A 21,603-nucleotide genomic window follows, 5' to 3' on the forward strand; every position below is an offset into this window, starting at 1 on the left:
CTCCCCACAGCAAAAGGCGTCCTCTGTGCAGACACCACCATGTGCTTTAGCCATGCAACCAGATTAACATTTAAATGCACTGTATACGGGAGCTCCCAATTATTACTTCTGGAGGGGACTATACACTACTGTGTCCCACCTCCACTAAGCAAGGCTGCAATTTAAAGCTGCTTTTATCAGACCAGCATGTATGGGATCCAGGAGGTCTCAGATTTTGATTATTTTCATAAGGAAAATAACCTGAGCTCTGCTGCAGATTAGAGCACCGAGACATGGGGCGCTTGAAGCTGTCCTGCCCTCCGATATCTCTGACTGAACTATCCCTGTTATGATTTCTGCCACACCTCGGACAAGCAAAAATGATTGCACATGGGTATGTCTGTACATCAACAAATCAAGCTGCGCAGCCATCACTCCAGAGCTGACACGGGAGCGATTTTGCAGCTTTATCCCACGCATTTGTTTTAAAAGCATCGTTGATGGACAGGAGCCAGTTCAATGGACTCACAGGAAGACAAGGACAGGAATGGGCTGAGAACAAGGCTGCCACTTCACTCCCGACAGCAGAAAGCAGCACACACCAACCATGAGCCGCTTTTGTTTTACTTCTCAAAAAAAAATCCACCATCACTTGCACTGGGACTGACAGCTGCCTGTGCAAGAGGCAGGGCTAAAAACCAAACTGCATCTTTGCTAAAAAGCAGACTTCGTGGGGTTTCAGTCCTGTAAAGAGGCTTTTTTAAAAAAAAAATAAAGGTAAGAACATTTCAACTCAGAGCAAATCCCAGAAGCAAAAGCTTCCTCTGGATGCTGTTGGAGGTCAAAGGACTATTAAGCATCCAAAAACCGAGTAAATGACATTAAAGGACGCTGTATAGGTGTGGGCTGGGAAGACCTCAGACATACCCTGACACCCCCTGCTGAGGGCACATCCTCACCACCCTGTTGGATCCAAAGCCTCGGCGGTGCTTTCGGAGAGGAAAGGCAACGGCCCCGACGGCAGAGCCTTGCCGAGCCAGGCTGCGCAGTAACCAGTAGCAACTGTGCCTAATCCAGCCTGGAGACAAAACCGCCGGGGCTCATTCATACCCACGTCACGTGCTGAGCAGAGTCTGTGCACGGCCACCACTACTGTATTTATTTTTTTTTCCAGTTTAAGCTTAGTTTTAGAACAGTTGGAGTTTTTTTTAATAAGCACATTTAAATCAGTTTTTACAAAGATGTAATTTTAATAGATGAGGTTGGGGTCAGCTTCAGTCTAAAGGATACACAAAAGCTTTTTCCTGTGCATATTCATTGTACAAAATACATTTATTTCAATTCTTTATTTCCACAGTATTGGAGAAATTATAAAGAAAAAAGCTGCTCTAGTGCTGACATTCTTGATTTTTTGAAAGAATTACAAGAAAGATCAGAAAAATCATGTTGAAGAGAAAAGGATGAAATCAGCAGTTGCTCTGCCCCATAGTCAGGTGACAGCACTGAAAAGCTGCCTAATTCCCAAAATGATGTTGGCACCACATCACCCATTAGGTGCACTGCAATCAACAAACGTCAAGACTGGAAGGAAAAAAATCTTAGGAATACATAAGAGAAAAGTCACCAGACATGTGGGCTAATGACCTGGGACCAAATTTCACTGACTTGCTGATCCAGATTTTTGGTAGCTTCTTCAAGAAAATTTTATCTTTACTTTTAAGTTTAATTTGGATGATTCTAAGTTGAGAAAGCCAATGAACACATGAAGACAGAAAAGCTTTCCCCCCCTCTTTTGATCTATGAATACTATGGAGGTGAGACAGACCCAGGTGCACATGGGAAGACAAGGAAAAACTTAAGGTATGTGGCAGCCCCACAAATACAGATTTATTTGTCCCTTTTTCTCTCTGGGCACACTCAGCAACCAGCAGCAGGTGAAAAAAGGGGCTTAACAGCTTTCTGGCATTTCCAAGGAGGTCAGGCAGAAGAGAGAGCCAGGCTTTTCACAGGACAGCATGGTAGGAGGGCACGAGACAACGGGCAGAAGATGAAACAAGAGATGTTCAAAATGTAGGGAAAAGCTTTTCCACCATGAGGTCAACCAAGCAGGGCAACGGGTTGCCTGGAGAGGTTGTGCAATCTCCATCCTTGGAGGTTTTCAAGACCCAGCTGGATAAAGCCCTGAGCAGCCTGGTCCAGCCTCACAGCTGACCCTGCCTGGAGCAAGAGGTTGGACTGGAGACCTCCTGAGGCCTCATCTAACCACCTGAACCACCCTATGAGCCTGTTTTCCCAGGCATCCCATCAGCAGTTAAAGCTTGTGCCACAAAGTCAGCCTGTCATGCTACAAACACACAAAAATCTGGAGGGTGGAATTATTTTATTTTGTGTAAGAATGGGTATACAAGAGAGCAGAGGTCCCAACACTTCCTTTAAGAGACATCCCAGAGCCACAATGTTGAAAACCTTCCAGATAACAACCTGAAGTCCCCCCTTGCGATGTCACACCTTTCCTGAGACCCCTCTCCCCACTACAACACTTCTCCCACAGCACTATGCATGCAAACAGCCTTCCGCCTCCCCAGCCAGCCCGGGGAGATGTTATTCTTCTTGGAAAAAAAAAAAAAAAAAAAAAACCAACCCTCGATTATTTATGCTGCTCTTTGAACAACACCAGCTATTGTCAGGGAGTATTTTACAGCTCTGAATGTCACATTGAGAGTCTGGTCATGCCAGTAGGAAAGCCTGCCGCTGCCACGTCCCAGCATAAAATGCTTTATTCAAGGCGCCCAGAGCCCAGCGCCGGGCAAAACCTAAAAGGAAGCCGGTGGGTGTGACGGCCACATTTTGTACAATGATATGAAAAGAAGCAGGGAAGGGTGCTTGATTTTTTTTTGGGTAAGGTAGAAAAACTACGAGGAGCATCAAGCAGAACCAGGTGAGGCTAAGTGACCAAAGCTTTGGCTCGGTATCACTCTGGAAGAATTCCACAGACAAGTGTGGGGGTGAGCAGAGCTGAAGACCTTCCCAGCAGGACCCAGGGAGAAAGCAAGGAGGGAGCTTTCGCTGTCGAGAAAACCAGGCTGGCTCAGCGGACAAGAAACCCGTTTCCTGCCTGATTGTGACTGCGTGAAGGGAAACAGGGCTCTGGAGGCAACCATGCAAACAAAGCACGGCTACCTTTAACTCCCACCAGGCAGGAGCAAGAGCTTGGGAGTGCCGAAAACCACTGAGCCTAGACAAGGTTAAAAAAAAAAAACAAAACAAAAAAACAAACCAAACCAAAACAAGAAAATCCCCACGTTAAAAAAAGCAACAGGCCCTTTTCCATGGTGTGTTATGTTACAAAGCAAAACTGGCTGGGTTGCAATCTTCCTCTGCCGCACCCCGAATGCCAGGTTTCAGGTTTCAGCTGATGTACCTGCAAGAATTTTCTCTGAAGCGCATTATTTCTACCGTCTCTGGTAACACCTAGCTCTTACAGCCAGCCTTTAATCTGCAAATCTTCGAAACGTCCTGCAAAGAAAGCAAGTGTCATTTCCTTCGCCCTCCCACACCCCCATGCGCCGACGAGGAAGTTATAACCCAAGTGAAATAACAAATATCGCCCAGTGAAAAGGGAACACAGCAATAGGAAAGCCAGTGTCCCCATGTTACTCTAACCTACAGAATCCATCCTTCCAGCCTCCGAGTCAGGAAACAGCTTTTCATCGCTGGGTATCAAAGCTCCTCCCAATTTTGGCATCTCCACCTCTTCTGCCTGCAGAACTAGTTTAAGCGCTGAGGGTTTGGGGTTTTTCTTAACCAATTCATGGATACTGCATTGTATCCAGCATCAGCACTTACAGCTTTTCCAGCTGCTGTTGTGCATCTCACGGATCTGTTTACCATCAGCAAACATCCGAGCAGTAATCCTGGATTTATTGCTTTGTCTTCCTGATAACTCCCCCACGGCTGCTCCCTCAAAGCCCAGAAATCCAGTTTACCACCCTTCTCAAGGGAACCTCCAGGCATTTTGTGAGCTGTATCATCTTATCTCCCCCACGATCTCAATTCACTGGGAAAATATTTGGTGAAACCTATTAGAAGCTTTCTTGATATAGGTGCATAGGCTCTCCTACTACTTCTGCCCACATGATTTTCTCTAACATCCAAAAAAAACCACCAAACAACCCTCTGCTGCTTGGTGCTGCTGTTCCCGTTATCTTTGAGGTCCCCGTGGATTTTTCCCGCGACAAAAATCACACTGCTGCATAAATGCCCTGATTTATGCAAAACATGCAAAACTTGACTCCTTTTCCACCCATTTAACGAGCAAAGGGTTTCTGTTTTCCTTTAGCTGTAGCCTAATGATTAACTGCGTAACAACTGCAAACCCCACGCTGCCAAAAGACCCGTGTGTTGCAGTCCTGAAGCAGTCCTTTGCTAAACACTGCACAAAAGCTTTCAGACTTCAGAGCTTGAGAACACCTAAGGGCATCAGGGGTACAGACAGCTTCGAGATAACACTATTACCACATAGAACAAAAAGAGCTACATGCAAGCATCACCTTCAGAACTTTCTTTTTTTAAGATACTGCCTTTCATTCTCAATTTTCAACAGTAGTAGCAGGGAGAGGGACTTTCACCCTGCACCCCGCAGCTCTCACCTACTGCACTCTGCGCGTCTCCTTTCATGTACTCAGTTTATTCCTCCTTTACAGCAGTGTGGTGGAAGGCAGCCTGGGCTGAGTCCATTAATTCAGGTCGCACCCCAAAGCCAAGAATCGTAGGGTTGTGTCTTGATGTTGAAATAGTCTACCCACCCAAAAAAATCAGATTATTTCCATGGGGCCCCGTGCTGTCTGAGAGCCTGGGTGCTGCTGCTCTTAAAGTGACACAAGAGCACACGCGAGAGGCAACCCTGAAGGCACATGTTGAAGCAGTGGGGCAGAGGGTCTGCCCTCATTGCGATGGTCTGCAGAGCCCTGCATAGGCTGCCTCTGAGTGCTTCCATCAAACCCACATCCCAGGGAGAAAAAAGGGGGGAAAACCTGCTTTCCTCTACTTTCCCCCATGCACAGCTCTGAGCAGAACTGGACAGGTGCTCCCAATGGGAGTGAAGATGGGGCAGAGGGCACACAGGGATGGCTGGGATACCTAACAAGAAGCGTGGTCAGCAGATCAAGGGAGGTGATTCTGACCCTCTACTGTGCTCTGGTGAGATGCCCACCTAGAGCACTGCGTCCAGCTCTGGAGCCCCCAACAGGACAGGGACCTGTTGCAGCAGGTCCAGAGGAGGGTAATGAAGATCATCAGAGGGATGGAGCACCTCTCCCTATGAGGACAGGCTAAGAGAGCTGGGGTTGTTGAGCCTGGAGAAGAGAAGGCTCCAGGGAGACCTTATTGCAGCCTGTCAATATTTAAATGGGGCTTACAAGAAAGATGGAGAAATATTTTTTACTAGGGCCTGTAGTGACAGGACAAGAGGTAATGGCTTTAAAGTGAAAGAGGGTAGGTTTAGATTAGATATAAGGAACAAATGTTTTACCATGAGGGTAGTGAGACACCAGAACAGATTGCCTTAGAGAAGCTGTGGATGTCCCATCCTTGGAAGTGTTCAAGGTGAGGTTGGACGGTGCTTTAAGCAACCTGATCTAGTTGAAGATGACCCTGCCTATGGCAGGGGGGTTGGACTAGACGATCTTTGAAGGTCCATTCCGACCCAAACCATGAGATCATCTCCATGCCCAGGACACACAGAAACAGCAACAGCAGCTGTGGCTGCAGCCACAAGACCACCCAGACCTCCTGTGTTGGTAATCCTTTAACTAGAGGGCCTTTTGATACGTTTGACCCTGCTCAGGAGTTGTCCTTTCCCGAGTGAAAGGTGGCCAGAGCAAACCAGTATCACTTAACAGTGAAGAGCTCCCAGCTTCCTTCCAAGCACTCAGGCTGGGGAAATTAAATGTATTTAAAGCAGATGACGGAGTTTTTAAAAGATGATCCATTCCTTGTGAAATCTTAATGGTTTTGTATTTTTAAGCCATCCACTATTCAGCCTTCCCCAAATAACTCTAGATGACAGAAACAGAAAACACAAGGAAGCCTGTGCCTCTTTGGGGGCACCGTGAAATACTTCTCCTAATAAAAATATTATTATCAAGCTAATGAAACACTGATCAAGAGATAACTTCATTTTCTCCCACTCAGTCCTTCCCCATTGCCACTGGGGTTCATGTTGGCATATGTTATTTTCACGCAGGCAGAGGGTAATTATAGGAAAGTAATCATGGGGCTACATTTTTTTAATTTAGTAAAATATTAATGAAAAATCTAATTTTTTCACTTTTTTTTCTTGCCCAATTGCTACATGCACTGAGCCTATGACTCCACCACACCGTGGATGAGACACCTTCTCCACCACAGTCTGAAATCCAGACATCAGACACTCCTGAAATCAGCACTGCTGGAAAGCTGAGGTCAGTAACTACCATTTTCAGAACAGAATTTTACGAGAGCAAAGCTTTTTGTGTAAACAAAAACTGCATCTTCTTTGGACATTGAAAAACCTATCATACAAGCTTCATGCACTTCGGGGAACCATCCAGGTAATACAGAGCTTTCTGCTTTTGTAAGAGATTGACAGACTAGAAACCAACACAGAAGACCGCTTGTTAGATTTGTTGAAAGTATTTTATCACTAATGACTGACTTTGGACTGCAAGTTTCTCTCCACTGTGAAAAGGAAAATTTAGTCTATCTGATTCAGTAAAGCAAAACAGAAAAACTGTAATACATGCAAGAAAATTTCAGTGTAAACATTTTAAAGTTGTGTTAAATGACAAACAAGCAAGCTTGCTGCTGAATCAAGGTATGTGCATATGGTGACCATCATCATCAGACCATGGTACGTGCCCATCATGGGGATTTTTTTTTGAAAGAGAAACTCAACTCCAGTAGGTAGTTTAAATTTAAGACAGAAGAGCTTCTAGAGTAAAAAAAAAAAAAAAGCTACAATTTTAAAATAGCCAAAGTACAAAATTGAGTTGGGTGAAGGTTGCATTCACCAGTGAATCTCAATGAAGCCATAAAACCTTTGTTCTTATCTTTCCTTGGGATTGTACCACTGCTGCCCATCACGTGTCCTGTTTAGAAGCTATTTCAACCAGCTCTCTCCACAAGCCTCACAAAAGGATTTCATTGCAACAAAGGCCAAGGCAAAGAGAAAGAATGACTTAAAAATCCAAATAAAGCTCCTCTTCGTTTTTTTTTTTTGACCATGTAATTGCAAATAACAAACATATCTGTGGTTTACAGAGGAGGCAATAAATTAAAGCTACAGTCACAAGTCAGACCAAAAAAAGATACTTATGTCATTCAATCCACCACCCCAGGATGGCTGCGGCCCCATGGGATGCTTCTCAGTTTTGTGAAAGACTTGGAGTCCTGAACTGAGGAAGTACAACACGAAGAGCACTCTCAGAAGTTGGTTGGGTTTTTTTTCTTATAAAATTAAGCCAGCCCTCTGGTGCTTCCTGAGTACAGCCTCTTCAGTCTGGTTGCAGCAAAAGCAAACGTTCTCTAGCAAATAAGCTTTTTATTTGTGAACTGAGCACATCATAAAAAAAAAGAAAAAAGAAAAAAAGAAGTGTGATCCTTGACAAAACGGTTGCCTGTGTTTCTTCTGCAACTGCCCAAAGATGGCTGTGGCATTTCAGTTCGAGAAAAAGAAACTGGCACTTAATATCTTTTTAACTTTAAATTGGTGCAAAAAAGATGCATTTCAACCCATTAGGAAGCTGAGGACCCCAGCAACCTAACTTAAGGCTGCTGCGGAATGGTCCCATGAGATCCACCAGCAGCAGCAAGACTTGATCCTGGAGACAGCAGTAATTCTCCTCATCTTCTGCTACTCTCACCAGACACTGCAGAATTAAAGAAAAAAAGCCAATCTCCTATATTTATTTTGTTTTCATTTTTCATTAAGCTGTACCCCTCAGCCAATAGTCAGAATGCACGGGGTGCCTATTTCCCTGACTTTGATGAGCAGAAGTATTTTAGGAGTGATCACTAAACAAAACAAGTTAAGGGGGTTTGGGCTTTTTTAGTTTTTGTTATTTTTTGATATTTTGAGCTTGGTGTTTTCTATAAAGCCTGTAGCCAGACACATCCCAACTCATGGAAGTTAGCGAGGAAGAAAAAAGCCCTATAACCACATATGCATGGACTCTGCACTAATTTCCACTGCATTTCCAGAATACATTTCAGAAAAGAGAAATTCAGGGTGAATTAAAGTCATTATGTCAGAGGTGAGTTTCTCTGAATAAGTATATCGTAAACAGTTTGTCTGCCTCAACTGAAGTTCGGCTGGGTGGAAGTCCATCCAGACAGACACCCCCCCAAGTTCAGGATTTGGTTTCAGTGCAAGTCCGTCCATTAAGACTGTCAGGACTTTCCAACGTGTAATAAGCAGGAGAAAACACCAAAGCTTAAGTGAATGAGCTTTTCAGCAGGTAAATCCAAGACTTGAGTGATCTCGGCTGATTTAGGCTGTGCTGTAGCCATCTCCCTTCACCACAGATGTGACAGCAGTACAATAGCATGAATAATTTTTGTTACTCACTCCCTACTGAACGACAGCATTCAGAGTCTAAATTAAGAACATGAAAACGATTAACATTACCATTAACCTCAGCCCCACCCTAATTGCACTACATAAAAGCATACGTAACAATTACAAAGATAACATTGTGTGTCATAAATATCACACACAGGAATACAGCAGTCACAGCATTTGTTTCCTGACCCGGGAAAGCTGCTATAATTGTAGTGTATTGTGCTCATGGAGGATTCAGATTTGGAAGTTGGTTGCCAACAGCCCTTGTTTGCTATAATTTCCCATCAGGCTCTTAAAACTCATCGGGTTCCCAATCAACACTGTGTCAACGCACTGCTCCAAGTTCTGCACCATGCAGTTCAGCAGGAATTTCATGTTCTCAGTGGAAACAAATCAAGATCATCCCAGGGATATAAAAGCTAGATGTGGAGATCTCAAGCAACTAGAGCAGAATTTGCGTGTTTGGGATTTCTGATACACATTTCACAGCTAAGGGCACCTAAACTAAAACCATCTTCGCTCTTGGAGGCCCTCCACCCAAGCCAAGAGGACAGATATTCAGGAGACCATTTCAGTTTTAAGTGATTCGGCTATTACATCAGACATAATTCAGAGGTTTGCCTGGACAGCCTCCAGAGGCTGGTGTGAAATTACTCAAATTCACAGAAACCACCACACCCTCTTGGACAGGCGCTCTTTCCACAGCATCTTCTGCTCCTGGTGGAAGCATCCTTGCAAGCAAAATTCTCACAAGTATTCCCCCACCCCTTTCTAGACAAAGAGTTTAAACTGCCCAGACTGCAAATTTGAGGAGTGTAAATGATGCTTCCCTTCCAGTGAGCCCCTAATGATGTACAAACTCACTGGTTTTTTTGTAGTCCTGTACTTATAATGTCGTCTCTCATTTCAATGAAGCCTCCTCCATTCAGTGTTTCCAGGTAACACCAAAACCAGCTTTTAGCTCTAAATGCTTTTCTACCAAGTGTAGAGAAGGTTAAAAGTGATACTTTCACTCATATTTTCCAACTGAAAATAACAGATGACAGTGACCCAAAAAGACAGTGCTGGAGAAAGGGTTCTCCAAAATGAAAATACAAACATTTTGATGCCCCCAAGAGATACCATAAGCTGTTATCATCTCACTTTTATCCCCACGGCAACCTACTGGCTTAGGTCTCTTCTCGGTTTCATCTTCACTTTCTCCCCTAGAAGAACAACCAGTTCCCCATCAATCCCTCCTCCTTCCCTACTTAAGGTCTTTTGTAAATATATAGAGGATTTAATTTTCTGAGCTATTTCCCTGAAAGTCATCAAGTTGGGCTTTTTCTCCTTCCGCTGACAGTTGTGCTCTAGCTGCGATGGCAGTTGTTTGCCGAGGATCCTGCAAGGCTCAACCCAAGAGGAAGACCAGCCTCACAGAAAGGTTTCAAGGGTGAAGCTGAACACCAGCCATTCTCTAACAGCTCGACACTTAACATTAAATACCTCCCTCATTAGTATGCCGAGCTACATTAGTTCTGCAGCTTACAGTGTTGAAACATTAAAGTGGGACTGAATCTTCCAATTTCACAGTTTGCAACGTGATGCATTAGATACTCGCGGGTCTCCAGGCATGGGGCGCTGATGGCATTTACACAGCGTTTTAGATTTGTGAGGTGCTGCCGGTAAATCTGCTAATGCCTGTAAAAGAGGCAGCGCGTTCCTCCAAGTGAACAGAGATGAAGTCATCCGTATGTACAATAGGGGTTAACGTGGCAGAGGGGCAGAACGACTGCCCAGTATCACACGTGAGGCTTTGGTAATACCATGACCTCAACTGGGGAGTTGGCATCATGCTACAAATCAAATATAGATTACCTAGTGGCAAGCAAGAAGCAAATTTACGCTGCGGACTCACCATCAAGCCTGTGAAGTCTTATGATCTCTCCACTCATCCTCTCTGCTACTCAGTTTTCACAGAACTTGCAAGATTTGAGGACTTTGAAGTTTCTCAAATGTGGCTGAAATTGCTCAAGGGTTCAAAAGGCTATTTGGGATAGAGGGGCTGATAAATGCAGGCTGTGTTCTGTTACTGCTCTCCCATCTTTAGGAAACAAAGCTTAAGAACACAGCACTTTACTCATCATTATATGAAAACCATGAATGACATTGTCATCACCACAATTGCATCCGTACCTACCAAACATGAGCATTTTAGCTAATTTTTGCACTAAGAACTCTTTGTCCCTACTGAAAACAACGTTCCCCAAGAAACACTAGCAATACATCAGCACTGATGATCAGATCAGAGTAAGACCAACCAAGGACTAGGGAATACTTCCTCATAGGCAAAGTTCAAGCAAAAAGGTGTCAGGGATAGCAAATGACTCCCAGATAACCAAACAAGGACTTGCAGTAGGACTCTTCAATGCATATGTAGCATTATGGCTTTAGAGGCATTGTGCAGATTAATCAAACAGAATAATGATCTCTCAGCGAAATGCTGAGCTGGGATTAGAGAGATTAATGTTCGGGTACCAGCTCTAGAAGTTCTCACCCTTGGGGAAGTCATATCAACTCCTGCATCTTGCCTCTCCTTTCCACAAAACCTCCTTTGAATTACTGATTGCAGAACCCAAATAAAGATGCCAGAGGGAAAGACCATTCCAAAGAATTTTTTTATTTATTTTTTTTTCCTTAATACCCGCTATGAGGCACTGCCTTGTTTTATTCATGATTCTTTGAAGAAAGATCTTCCATCTTAAGGGAATAAAAACAAGTATGTGTTATCTTTTGAATAGAATCACGTGCTTCTCCTGGTGAAGTCTAATTCTGAACAAATACTCATATGAACATACGAAAAAATGTGCAGTGCAATTTCACATAATGCATTTGATGGCACTTCATTACGTGTTTGTAGACCCAAAGGTTAGGTCAGACAAAATTCTGAAGTTGGCGGAGCACTTCTTGGCTTAAATTCACACAGGTGCAGAAGGGCATGTCACGAAAAACTGTCCCATACAGTTTTTTCACACATGTATTTTGTGATCTCCCACTCCTTGATCTCTAAAGATTTTGGTTCTTCTAGGGTTAAAGCAAGGCTTTTCCTGTTGTTTCTCAAGATTACATTATCGAAAACGAGACATTTAACCATCACAGTGGATTTCTAATTCAGCTACTCCATACCAGCTCACCTGTAAACTCCTGAGTTTGATGTTCAATATTTGGCATTTGTAAGAGTTCAGTCACATCCCAACTCCTCTACAAAGGAAAGAAATACCCAAGACTTCTTGGAATTTGGCTTTTTTTTCCCCTTAAGTTCAAAGTCAGGCTAGCAACTTCACCATTGCCCAAAACACAAAATGCAGGCCAGTTTGCGGTGAGGATGAAAAGAAAGGGGAAAGTACGTGGGTGGAAGAAGAGCAACGAAGTTCAGTCACATGTCAAAATGGTTTTTTGTTGTTTTTTAATCTAAAGCCAAAACTTATATTGAATCCAAATTTGTGCTGTGCAGTTTAAAGTGCAAGGGTAAGCTTCCTCCACCATGAAAGGATACATATAGCACACAGCCAAGTGACAAAAAGAACAATTTGCAGTGAGAAGATAACTGTGTTTCGGTGGTGACATCTGTGTCATCCATAACCCAAAAGCCATCATCACCTGACACCAGCAGTAGGTGACAATGACAACTGAGGCACTAACAACCACAGCAACAAAACTTTCCTCCCCACACTCAGCCTGAAATTGCACTGGGAGGGCTCAGAAACCCCACAAGATTTCAACCAATCTCCAACTGCCTTCAAAACATAATTAACTTCAATTGTCTTTTGATTTTATCTCCATTTTCTCAGGTTCTAGGCTATTTGGAAAAGCGTTCTGTGTACATACATGTGGGTATGCACACCGGTGCATGCACATACTCGTCTGGAGTTACCAACTTCACAGTGTATCTGCTTTTCTCAGGGCCTCCTCAGAGACCAAAACTTTGTGAGGAAGCTTAGTCTTTGGGAAATTCTCGTTCTTATTCTGTACAGTCGCCAATAAAAAGATTTCTGCTCCCACTGCACCTTGCTGATGCGAATGAGCTCAAACCAAGGGGGCATTCAAGCGCAGCTTGGCTTTGCTAGGCTCAGCTCTCCAATTCCTCCAACGTTTTCTGACAAACTGCTCTCACAGGGATTTCCAAAAAAGATGCCTGCAGTAAGGAAGAGATTTTTCCTCCTTTCTCTACAGAAATTTCAAAGTTTCCTGAAAAGCAGGACAGGATACAGAGAAAGCGATGGGGAATCTATACAGAAAAGAGACCAAGGAAAGTTTGACCCAGGCTAAAGACTAATTGCCGCTCCAGGCTACATCCACAGCTCTGTCCATTTTCCATTTATTTTTCTGAAGTTCCACCACAGCAGCTGGGGCAGCAGAAACCAAATCTCCACACATTGCTGCTGTCTGCATGCTCATACACCCCAAGACGTGAGTATGTAACTCACCTTCCAAGAACAGCAGCAAATGAGTTCCCTTTCTTCTCTCCATGTCTTGTCGTACATTGTGAGCCTCCAAACCTCTACTGGGAACTGAAAGCATTTGGGGGGAATTTAAAGGTAAATAATAATGATCAGTGTTACTTCCACTGCAGCAGTGCTTAGGGATTCCTACTGAAAAAATTGGTGCTGGATCTAGTCAGAGATTACAGATCTATTCCCTCCTTCCCCCCTCTCCCCTTCTGTCCAAAATGAGATTTACCAGAAAAAAAACAAACAGGTTTTAGTCAATCGAGAGTCTTGGTGACTCACAGGCAGGCAGGTGACCTACACTACCATTCCCTCTTATGAGCCAAGAGGTAACGCGAGCAGGAAGACTACACGTCAGGGAGGACAAACACGGAAGAAGAACATCAGCTTTAAGAAATATTAATGACCCTGCAGGGTAGGTTCAGCACTACTTTGATTCAGAAAAATAGAATGGGTGTAGCCAGCGGGTTGGAGAATTCCATCCAAAAAAATAGAGAGTTGTTTCACTCCCAAAAAACTTTCCTATGCAGTAGAAAATTCAGCTTGCTACAAAGTCAGATGGAAGTTTCTGAGCCAGCCCAGGCAGGGGTTCACCTATACACTCAAATGAGAAAGGCCAAGAACAAGCATCCAAACACGCAGCCCTGCCAAAACCTCTGTGGTTTTATCATCTAGAGTTCAAATCAAGACCTCCTGTCCTGCTGTTCGCACTGCATGCGGAAGAGTTTCCAAGAAACGTCTCTTGGCAATAATCCTAAAAATGCAGCTTCTGACCCGCTGATGGGTTGGCGCTGGCGGCAGCTTCTCTGCAGATTTTGAAAGCTGAATTTCCTACAAAGCTGACCCCATGCCACATCCTTTACTGCTAGTGTAGCACTGAAACAGCACAGCGTTTTCAAAGAGTGCCCTCAATTCCTCTAAAGACAACTGTTTAGGCAAGCCTAAAACAAGCTTGGTGGCCCAAGGCTCAGGGAGATGAGCCCGCCCTTGTTCTCATTGCAAGTTTTGCACATCACTTGGGATGCTTCCAATCTACCCTTCTCGTAAACCTGTTGGGATCATAAATATAATTACGGTGGAAAAACTTGGGCTAACCCAACCGTGGCTTGGTGAAACCATCCTATCCAGTAGGGTAAGCTGGGACAGACAGCAAAACCCTGGAAGATCAGGCAGTAATAAGCCAGTGCAATCATCCCTGGCTAGCAAAGGCAGGATTCTCATTTATGCTTTTTGGGAGAGGTGGCAAGTGTTTGCTAGCGGGTCTGTTTCTAGCTCCCACCCTCCTTCCCCTCCTCCAGTAACACAATGTTTTCAGTTTAGCCAGTTTTGATTTGAGACCACTGCGACCTCTACTCAAAGGAGCCACCAGACCTGGGAGCACTACGAAGTCTGGGATCCCAAGGTTTCCAATTACACATGCAGAACCTTTTAGGATATAATCGAGGCTTCAGATCTAAACTTTGAAGTCTTCTTAACTGCGTTCTGCAAATGCAAACACCCTGGTCTGCCAGCATTATACCCCGTGCTAAGTCTGAGATAGACTAAATGTGCGACACTGCTGAAATGGATGACAAAAAGAGGACAGTAACTTCTGACAAGTGAACATGACCAGGGAAAACAAAGCCCAGAAATCTAGCAATACATCTGAGTGGACAGCTTTGTACAGAATTCATGTATTAGTTTTCTCCCACATAATCCAAATCTGAATGCTTTGGACCTGTGACATGAATCACTAAGTGGATGTATAATGAAACACCTTAAAAAGCCACCCATAAAAGCATAAAAGGGTGCTCAAACCCTTCCAGCTGACATCAGCTATTTTATAACCCCAGTTTTAGAGAGAAAAACCACTCAGCCCAAAATGACTTTCCAGCAGCCCACAAAAACCACGAGGCTCACAGTATGACGGACACCTCCGGTACCCCAGCATCCAGCTTTGCATCCTGCCTAGCAGCCCACACTACCTGAAATGGCAGAACAAGTCCCACCGTGACCTTAGCTGTGTGTGGACCTTGCTGTCTTATTCCAAAAAGATTTTGCTGTGGAAGGAAAGTGCTGGTGGACTGTTTCACTCTAGCCAACAGAGTCACGTCCACATCTGGCTTCATCGTGCAAGACAACTCACTCTCATGCAACCGATTTTGTTGAGACCATTTACACTGGCTAGTCAAATCAGACAGCACTGGCCACAGCGAAACACCAGCCCACAGCCGCTCCTCTTCACGTGAGTTCAGGTGCATCCTGCTGATCTGAACGGCTTTAGGATTCCAGCTGGCCATTGAATTGCCCACTTCCACCTCCAGACAACTTAAGAAGCCTTGATAGGCACATCCAGACCACAGAGTTTTTTGAGAAAGATACTGACTGAGTGCAGGTACCATGTTTGTCCTACATATTCACTGAATTACAGTAGGACCTGTGTTATTTTGGCAGATATTTGTACATATTCATCAGTCTCTTGCTTCTCTAAAAAGGCTTTTCTTATACAAGCAAAAACTGAATATTAAAAAGAGTTTAGGGTGTTAACGTTTATGCTGTGCATCACAGGCAAATTTCTTCTGAATCTCTGACTTTACTCTCATCAAACTTAATCCTTTTCTGGGATCGGCTATGGAGAAAGCTTGCACTAAAGACAAAGCCCTTCTTCTAGGACAACTGCCCACTTCTGAGTAAATTAGCTATTGACCTCAATAGAAGTTTTCTCCAAATCAAAAGTGACCAAGCAGACTAAAAAATACACTAGCAAAACACAACATGAAATTCAATTAAGTACATACACGTACATACAGATACACTAAGAGATCTGCAACTCATTGCTAAGTAACACACAAACTCAAAAGGAAGCATTTAGTCATCCGTAAAAGTTATGACTGGCTTCAGTTTGGCACAGAAGTATCACACCAAGTTTGCAAAGAGTTCAAAGAATTTTTATACGAAACCATAAATTGGCCAAATTTGTGAAGCACGCAGTGTCAGCAGGACCCTATGTGCAAGCATTAAGGATTTATCAAACCACATACACCAATTTCATCTCCAGACAGGGTGAATTTTTGAAAGCCACAGCAACAAGAAATGCTTTAAAAAAAGACCTCATTTATAAAAATCACCAGGTTTCACACACACATCTCAATTTGCTACTCTAGCAACACTATCCTAGCATCAAATCCATTTTGGTTGGAAAGTCCTTTGAAATAACAAACAAGAAATCTAACAGTAAGATTATTTTTTTTTTAAAGCATTCCTCAAACTTTTCATCAAGTCAGACCATGGGAGGAACTTTGACCAGAACAACTGCCCACAAACCCCCTGCTGGATGTTGTTTTTTAATTCACTAACGTCCTGAATAACGTTCCTTCTTATTCCATAACCTTCTTTCTTGTTTCATGACCTTCCTTTCCTCAAAAAGGACCCCTGGATTTTTTCTCTCTCCCTCCTTCCTCTCCCCATCACTCATGCCAGAATTATGCACCCATCTGTGCCACGGCAATAGCAGACGTCAGTGTATTTCAGCCTAATACTGGTTTGTATAATCAAGAAAAAAAAAACACCTTAAGAAAAGCCCTCTTCAAAAATAGTGCAAATATTCATACCCAAACTCCTCATGCCTTGCAGCACAAACTAAAAGCTTCAAAAATGAAAGATTCTTTCAAGTAAACAACAAAAAAATACCGGATTCATGAAAGTTTGCATCAAAACAAAGGCAGTCCCCCAGTCTAAGAAGACAACGCTCATGAAGATCAAACAGGGGAAGGATGGAGCACAGGTTTCACCAGGTAGATGTTGTAAAACTGAGAGATATGAATCCATCAGAAAGCTGTACCCTCAGCACCTCCGAAGGTTGCTATTCTCTGTAGGCTACCGTAGTACTAGCTTCATACCCAAAACGTCTCATTAATGTTTCTACTATACCTTAAAAGGGACGGTCGTTCAACCTTTCACCTCCCCAACACGACAGTCAAAGCTCTTCCAATTAATATCAAACCGGGACGATGATGAGTAGTACACAATCAATCCTTATTAAGGCTGAATGTTATTCTCGATGCGCCCTGTAAGAGAGAAACACCCAGTTAATGGCTTGTGCCAAGACGAGCGAGTCGTTTCACACGGATCAGCCATATTAAGCAAACGGCCTTTTTACTGCCGCAACTGCTTGGGTTTTGTTGTGGATGAGTGGGACTGTCCCATATAACTGAGATTGTCCCAGCCACTAACGTAATCTCCACATAATATAAGTTTATCAAAGTATTACAAGCACAGCTGCAGGTACACCTGCAGAAGGCATGGAGACAGTCAAGAAGACTGAAGCCCATAGCTCAGGGACTTAGGGAGTAACCCAAGGCTATGCAGTCTGCTAATACACCAGGAGCATAACAAACAAAAAAAGTTATTCTTAAACTGTTGTGTTTTGCAGAGAGGATGAGCAACATATATTACTTGGTCTAAAGCTGGAAAGTCCTCCAGTTGTGTCAGATTCTACATTCAAATCTAGACTGCTGCCTTAAACAACCCTCTTTTCCCTTTTCTAGAGAAGGCGAAGTTTGTGGGCAGGAGCAGAGCACTTGCGCCAGCCAGCATCAACAGAAAAAGGGGACGAACCTTTCAATTGCACAGACCCTTCTGGAGGCCTGACACAGGGGAAGGTGCCTTCAAAGCTACGCTCTGCTCATGAAAATGACTCCAAGGTAGAATTAGGCATGTATCAGTTAGACCATCTGTGGGAGCGGATAGGCGGCTCTTCTGGAGTTGTAGGTATGTTAGTAAGGAGGAGAGGAAAACAATAACTATCTCATCAAGTTGGGGGAGAGATGAGCAAGTTATTGCCTTGGCAACCACCTCAATGGGACACAGTTATTTTCTCAATTATTCAGTTAAATATACTCAATTTCTAAGTTAATTTCTGTAGGACTTCTCCCAGTTTTAGATTTCATTTTCAATCAAAACTCGCCACACTTTCCACATGCCACACAACGCATAAACAGGCAAGATGCATTTTTACAAGGTAAGGCAAGTCTCAAATAGCTAAAATCACCTATGCTGGTAGAACATCTTGGCCAAAGTTAATGATTCTCTCACCTGAAGCAAGTGAAAAACTGATGTTCTTTATTGAAGTGTTTTATTAGAGCATTAAAGCCCTCTCATATAGGGAGTAAGGCACTGTGCACAGCACCCAAACCACCCACTCGCACCCAAGCAGCAAAGCTGGCAGCTGAACCGATGCCTGGGAGTTCTGACAGCAGCTTCCAGGTTTGCCCATGAGCATCTCGGTGTAGCTGATGGAGACTGCCAGGCTGCAGAGCACTGCTGAAAGAACTGATATCCCTGCTCCAACTCAAAGCATTGCAGTCACAGCTTTCATATTTATATGTGATAAAAGGGGCAAATCAATTTCATTATTTTAAGTTGTTGTAGAAAGGAGATATATTCTGAGACACGGAGAAGAAGCAGTAGAGCGTTTTCTCCCTCGTGGTGCAGCAACGCTCTCCAGACGCCCACTCCATCTCTTTGCATTCCCCAACAAGTAACCCAGGCTTGCTCACAGCAACGTGGACTCCTAATCCAGCTTTGTAGCAAAACAGGCTCCCTCTAATTATCCCTCAGCCTGACAACATCTAAATGACGGAACAGGAATACTGCGGAGACTCAGAATGAGAGAGTGTCAAAACAAGACTGTCTCCTTTCTCCATTCACACTGCAGGTCCCAAGCGCACAAGGACACGCTCCCACCTGAGTCATTCCCAGCAACGCTTCACAGCCTGGCAGCAACCACAGGTATTTCCCACGCAAGTGTTTTTTTTTAAAAATTATTTAAAACGAGAGGATACCAAGAGTAACTTCGGGACTGCAACAGTGTGATTAGAAGGATCAGTCATCTCTAGAGAGTCTTATTAGAAGTAATTCATATGCAAGTAAAACAAATATCCCCCACTTTTCTAGGAAAATGACAAATTCCATGCTGATTTACACGCTTTAGAATCTCATTGACTTCAGAGGGATTGCCCGCAGTATGAATCACCAGGCTGTGATACTCCCAGCAATACAGAGTAATCCCTTCATACTCCTCCTTTCAAAAACCCTATCACCCGACCAGGTGCCACAGCTAAGACCCCACAAGCCCAGTCTCAGCCCTGCGGCGATGCTTCTCCTCTCGCTGTTAAAGCTTGGGGAGGGAGTGAAAGGGAAATAAAAGTCTGATAATGGAAGTGCCGACAAGTGAAACACACGGACCTGGCGAGCCTGGCATGCATGGCTGAGCTGGGGGGTTATTTGGGGCAGTGGCGGGGAGAGGCATGAACCCTCCTTCAACCTCATTAAATTCACATGCAAAAGCCATTCTGATCCACGGACATTAAGCATTTTTGTTAGGAAAGGCAGAGATAAATTTTTTTTAGGCAGGCCCTAATCTTTTTTCATTGTTGTTAAAATTCTCCCACTTCCTAAGATTTCAGCATTTCCTTGTGATAAAGAGGAGCTCCAGTCTGCCAGCTCGGCTGCCCCTTCTCTCCAAGGCACCTGGGCAGATGCTTCCCCCAACCAGGCTTTTAAAATTACACAACCTGTTTCTTCATTTACAAACATCAGTGCAAAAGGCAACTGCTGACCCGGCTCTCCGTTTTAATCACAGCTGTTATTTACAGTGCTAGCAACACACTGGGACAGAGGCTAATAAATGTTTAATGGCCCAGTAAACACCAAGGGCTTTATTTACAGCCCATTTCAAAGCCTGATCAAATATAATAATCCTTTGCGTGTCTGTCTGCCACTTTCCTGGCCTCCTGCGGGACAGGAGGAGATGTACGTGGCTGCTCTATATTCAAACAAGGGGGTTTAGTTATAGGGAAAGGGCAGGGGGGTGTTAGCTATAGACACACAGATGTTTTCCCAGCTTCAATCTCAATTTCTTCCTCTTAAAAGGGCAGGCCTATGCATTAAGCTGCTAGACCTCAACTTCCATATAATATAGAAATGCAGATGGCATCTGCCTCTAGGATTCAATAAAGCAGTTATTTGTAACAGGATTATTACACATAGCAAGCAAAGAATATTTGGAGAAGCTGAGAGCAGTGTCATTTACTTACAGACTGGGGTACAGGGGAAAAATACCTATGCGCTTCGTGAAGTGCTATAGGAGATCATGAGACCAGAAATACTGAAGCTTTTGAGACAAAGCTTTACTTTGAAAGAATTATGGAAACAGGATCAATACTCAAGCAATTTATATATTGCTCAAGTTGCACAATGCATAGGATTGCATTGCTAAGTAGCTGAATTCTTCACATGCATCTATCCAGGCAAGTGCTGACTTCTGCCAGACCAACTGATTCGGTGCACAGTGGAGAAAAACAATGTTTTCAGGCAGATAAGCCACTTCTTCACATCTGAAATGGAAGATATATTCCCCCCCAATTATAGCTGTGGGTCCATTAATCAGTATTCCCTCCCAATGCAAATTTTACTTATCTTCTAGTCCCTCATATCTCCAGTATGGTATTTTAAATGAGTCATTTTGACACATTAAAGCTAAGCAGTTACGTTTTTATTATGCTGTTACACATAGCTGTGGCAAACTTCCCTAAAGACCTGATGCTAAATCACAGTCCAATTATGGTTTGGTAAACTCACATGAACAAGAGATAAACACACCAGAAAAAGCCATGAGGGCTTCACAGGGAGACCTCACCCACAATGTGGGTTGCATTGTGGCACCACCTAGAAATTCAACACGTGGCTCCAGGAGCCAGACCTCTTCCATGTTTTTCTGGACTATATTCAAGATTTGATTTTTTTTTTTCACCCTGCAAAGTAGTCCCCAAACCAGGTCCTGATACTGGTGAGGGCTTCTGATATAGCTGAGGCCAACTGCTCTTCGCTCAGGTGATGGGAGAGACCCGCTTCCCAGTTTGATCTGGTCAAACTGGAGGGTTCTCTAACTCCGATCCATGCAGAAGGGGAGGGTTCAGAGCAGGATTATGAAAACGGAGGCTTAAGGCCAAAAAAAAGGAGCCTGGAGGCAGGGCTGTCATCAGGGCGTAGCTCACCCGTGCTGCCGCACACCAGCCCCTTCCCTCCCCTCCATGGGACATTTTCATTTAGTGTGGCCAGGAGACTCTTACAGAGGATGTTTTAAAACTCACAGAGCTGCCAAAAACGTCAAATTAGAGCACAGCGAGAACTCATAATAAATCCACCCAAGTGAACCGCAGCACTGCTCGGCTGCCTTTTTGGGTGAAACCAAAAATTGTGAAAGCAAAGATCTACCGGCAATTACACCCAAAACACTTCCTGTCTTTGCACGAATCTTTGTTTGCTTTGGGTTTTAGTGGTGGATGGGAGCACAGACTACAATTTGTGGGAGATAGGTTATTGCTGCTAATGCAAAGAGCTTTTTTTCTTCTTCCTTTAACAGATAAAGCAAGCACTAAAAATGCCACTCTGAAACAGCTTGGTCCTGCGTTCACAGATGGTAGCAAAAATTAGCATTATTTATTTGTGGCTACAGTCACTTTAAAAAAGAAAAATAGATAAAGGAAGAAAGGCACC

The 21,603-nt window shown here is 43.8% G+C and overlaps 1 protein-coding gene across 2 annotated transcripts in view; it reads right to left on the bottom strand.

Annotated features, from left to right (window-relative positions):
* PTPRA (protein tyrosine phosphatase receptor type A) overlaps nucleotides 1–21,603 on the bottom strand; it is a 125,707-nt gene that overhangs the window by 80,519 nt on the left and 23,585 nt on the right. For both annotated transcript variants that reach the window (XM_063336018.1, XM_063336019.1), the window contains exon 2: nucleotides 16,975–17,111. The gene's annotated coding sequence lies outside the window, so the exon portion shown is untranslated. The remainder of the gene's footprint in view (nucleotides 1–16,974; nucleotides 17,112–21,603) is intronic.

The sequence above is a fragment of the Chroicocephalus ridibundus genome, chromosome 5, assembly GCF_963924245.1.
Source record: "Chroicocephalus ridibundus chromosome 5, bChrRid1.1, whole genome shotgun sequence".
Classification (NCBI taxonomy): Eukaryota; Metazoa; Chordata; class Aves; order Charadriiformes; family Laridae; genus Chroicocephalus; species Chroicocephalus ridibundus.